Below are 4,696 nucleotides of genomic sequence, written 5' to 3' on the forward strand. Positions count from 1 at the left end.
CTATAGAGACCTGTAGACTATAGAGACCCGTAGAGTATAGAGACCTGTAGACTATAGAGACCTGTAGACTATAGAGACCTGTAGACTATAGAGACCTGTAGACTATAGAGACCTGTAGACTATAGAGACCTGTAGACTATAGAGACCTGTAGAGACCTGTAGAGACCTGTAGAGTATAGAGACCTGTAGACTATAGAGACTTGTAGAGTATAGAGACCTGTAGAGACCTGTAGACTATAGAGACCTGTAGACTATAGAGACCTGTAGACTATAGAGACCTGTAGAGACCTGTAGACTATAGAGACCTGTAGAGACCTGTAGACTATAGAGACCTGTAGACTATAGAGACCTGTAGACTATAGAGACCTGTAGACTATAGAGACCTGTAGAGACCTGTAGACTATAGAGACCTGTAGAGACCTGTAGACTATAGAGACCTGTAGAGACCTGTAGACTATAGAGACCTGTAGACTATAGAGACCTGTAGAGTATAGAGACCTGTAGAGTATAGAGACCTGTAGAGTATAGAGACCTGTAGACTATAGAGACCTGTAGATTATAGAGACCTGTAGACTATAGAGACCTGTAGACTATAGAGACCTGTAGACTATAGAGACCTGTAGAGTATAGAGACCAGTAGAGTATAGAGACCTGTAGAGTATAGAGACCTGTAGAGACCTGTAGAGTATATATACCTGTAGACTATAGAGACCTGTAGAGTATAGAGACCTGTAGAGTATAGAGACCTGTAGAGTATAGAGACCTGTAGAGTGTAGAGACCTGTAGAGACCTGTAGACTATAGAGACCTGTAGACTATAGAGACCTGTAGACTATAGAGACCTGTCGAGTATAGAGACCTGTAGAGTATAGAGACCTGTAGAGTATAGAGACCTGTAGAGTATAGAGACCTGTAGAGACCTGTAGACTATAGAGACCTGTAGAGTATAGAGACCTGTAGAGTATAGAGACCTGTAGAGTATAGAGACCTGTAGAGTATAGAGACCTGTAGACCATAGAGACCTGTAGACTATAGAGACCTGTAGAGTATAGAGACCTGTAGAGACCTGTAGACTATAGAGACCTGTAGAGACCTGTAGACTATAGAGACCTGTAGACTATAGAGACCTGTAGACTATAGAGACCCGTAGACTATAGAGACCCGTAGACTATAGAGACCCGTAGACTATAGAGACCCGTAGAGTATAGAGACCCGTAGAGTATAGAGACCCGTAGAGTATAGAGACCCGTAGAGTATAGAGACCCGTAGAGTATAGAGACCCGTAGACTATAGAGACCCGTAGACTATAGAGACCCGTAGACTATAGAGACCTGTAGACTATAGAGACCTGTAGACTATAGAGACCCGTAGAGTATAGAGACCCGTAGACTATAGAGACCTGTAGACTATAGAGACCTGTAGACTATAGAGACCTGTAGACTATAGAGACCTGTAGACTATAGAGACCTGTAGACTATAGAGACCTGTAGAGACCTGTAGACTATAGAGACCTGTAGACTATAGAGACCCGTATAGTATAGAGACCTGTAGAGACCTGTAGACTATAGAGACCTGTAGAGTATAGAGACCTGTAGAGTATAGAGACCTGTAGAGTATAGAGACCTGTAGAGTATAGAGACCTGTAGAGTATAGAGACCTGTAGACTATAGAGACCTGTAGACTATAGAGACCCGTAGAGTATAGAGACCTGTAGACTATAGAGACCTGTAGACTATAGAGACCTGTAGACTATAGAGACCTGTAGACTATAGAGACCTGTAGACTATAGAGACCTGTAGAGACCTGTAGAGACCTGTAGAGTATAGAGACCTGTAGACTATAGAGACTTGTAGAGTATAGAGACCTGTAGAGACCTGTAGACTATAGAGACCTGTAGACTATAGAGACCTGTAGACTATAGAGACCTGTAGAGACCTGTAGAGTATAGAGACCTGTAGACTATAGAGACCTGTAGAGACCTGTAGACTATAGAGACCTGTAGACTATAGAGACCTGTAGACTATAGAGACCTGTAGACTATAGAGACCTGTAGAGACCTGTAGACTATAGAGACCTGTAGAGACCTGTAGACTATAGAGACCTGTAGACTATAGAGACCTGTAGAGTATAGAGACCTGTAGAGTATAGAGACCTGTAGAGTATAGAGACCTGTAGACTATAGAGACCTGTAGATTATAGAGACCTGTAGACTATAGAGACCTGTAGACTATAGAGACCTGTAGACTATAGAGACCTGTAGAGTATAGAGACCAGTAGAGTATAGAGACCTGTAGAGTATAGAGACCTGTAGAGTATAGAGACCTGTAGAGACCTGTAGAGTATATATACCTGTAGACTATAGAGACCTGTAGAGTAAAGAGACCTGTAGAGTATAGAGACCTGTAGAGTATAGAGACCTGTAGAGTGTAGAGACCTGTAGAGACCTGTAGACTATAGAGACCTGTAGACTATAGAGACCTGTAGACTATAGAGACCTGTCGAGTATAGAGACCTGTAGAGTATAGAGACCTGTAGAGTATAGAGACCTGTAGACTATAGAGACCTGTAGAGACCTGTAGACTATAGAGACCTGTAGAGTATAGAGACCTGTAGAGTATAGAGACCTGTAGAGTATAGAGACCTGTAGAGTATAGAGACCTGTAGACCATAGAGACCTGTAGACTATAGAGACCTGTAGAGTATAGAGACCTGTAGAGTATAGAGACCTGTAGAGACCTGTAGACTATAGAGACCTGTAGAGACCTGTAGACTATAGAGACCTGTAGACTATAGAGACCTGTAGACTATAGAGACCCGTAGACTATAGAGACCCGTAGACTATAGAGACCCGTAGAGTATAGAGACCCGTAGAGTATAGAGACCCGTAGAGTATAGAGACCCGTAGAGTATAGAGACCCGTAGAGTATAGAGACCCGTAGACTATAGAGACCCGTAGACTATAGAGACCTGTAGACTATAGAGACCCGTAGACTATAGAGACCCGTAGACTATAGAGACCCGTAGACTATAGAGACCTGTAGACTATAGAGACCTGTAGACTATAGAGACCTGTAGACTATAGAGACCTGTAGACTATAGAGACCTGTAGAGTATAGAGACCTGTAGAGTATAGAGACCTGTAGAGACCTGTAGACTATAGAGACCTGTAGACTATAGAGACCCGTATAGTATAGAGACCTGTAGAGACCTGTAGACTATAGAGACCTGTAGACTATAGAGACCTGTAGACTATAGAGACCTGTAGAGTATAGAGACCTGTAGAGTATAGAGACCTGTAGACTATAGAGACCCGTAGAGTATAGAGACCTGTAGAGTATAGAGACCTGTAGACTATAGAGACCTGTAGACTATAGAGACCTGTAGACTATAGAGACCTGTAGACTATAGAGACCTGTAGAGACCTGTAGAGACCTGTAGAGACCTGTAGAGTATAGAGACCTGTAGACTATAGAGACTTGTAGAGTATAGAGACCTGTAGAGACCTGTAGACTATAGAGACCTGTAGACTATAGAGACCTGTAGACTATAGAGACCTGTAGACTATAGAGACCTGTAGAGACCTGTAGAGTATAGAGACCTGTAGACTATAGAGACCTGTAGACTATAGAGACCTGTAGACTATAGAGACTTGTAGAGTATAGAGACCTGTAGAGACCTGTAGACTATAGAGACCCGTAGAGTATAGAGACCCGTAGAGACCTGTAGACTATAGAGACCTGTAGACTATAGAGACCTGTAGACTATAGAGACCTGTAGACTATAGAGACCGGTAGACTATAGAGACCTGTAGAGTATAGAGACCTGTAGAGTATAGAGACCTGTAGAGTATAGAGACCTGTAGAGTATAGAGACCTGTAGACTATAGAAACCTGTAGACTATAGAGACCTGTAGACTATAGAGACCTGTAGAGTATAGAGACCTGTAGAGACCTGTAGACTATAGAGACCTGTAGAGACCTGTAGACTATAGAGACCCGTAGACTATAGAGACCCGTAGACTATAGAGACCCGTAGACTATAGAGACCCGTAGACTATAGAGACCCGTAGAGTATAGAGATCCGTAGAGTATAGAGACCCGTAGAGTATAGAGACCCGTAGAGTATAGAGACCCGTAGAGTATAGAGACCCGTAGACTATAGAGACCCGTAGACTATAGAGACCCGTAGACTATAGAGACCTGTAGAGTATAGAGACCCGTAGACTATAGAGACCCGTAGACTATAGAGACCTGTAGACTATAGAGACCTGTAGACTATAGAGACCAGTAGAGTATAGAGACCTGTAGAGACCTGTAGAGTATATATACCTGTAGAGTATAGAGACCTGTAGAGTATAGAGACCTGTAGAGTATAGAGACCTGTAGAGTATAGAGACCTGTAGAGTATAGAGACCTGTAGAGTATAGAGACCTGTAGACTATAGAGACCTGTAGACTATAGAGACCTGTAGACTATAGAGACCTGTCGAGTATAGAGACCTGTAGAGTATAGAGACCTGTAGAGTATAGAGACCTGTAGAGACCTGTAGAGTATAGAGACCTGTAGAGTATAGAGACCTGTAGAGTATAGAGACCTGTAGAGTATAGAGACCTGTAGACCATAGAGACCTGTAGACTATAGAGACCTGTAGAGTATAGAGACCTGTAGAGACCTGTAGACTATAGAGACCTGTAGACT

Source organism: Salvelinus fontinalis, chromosome 5, assembly GCF_029448725.1.
Source record: "Salvelinus fontinalis isolate EN_2023a chromosome 5, ASM2944872v1, whole genome shotgun sequence".
Classification (NCBI taxonomy): domain Eukaryota; kingdom Metazoa; phylum Chordata; class Actinopteri; order Salmoniformes; family Salmonidae; genus Salvelinus; species Salvelinus fontinalis.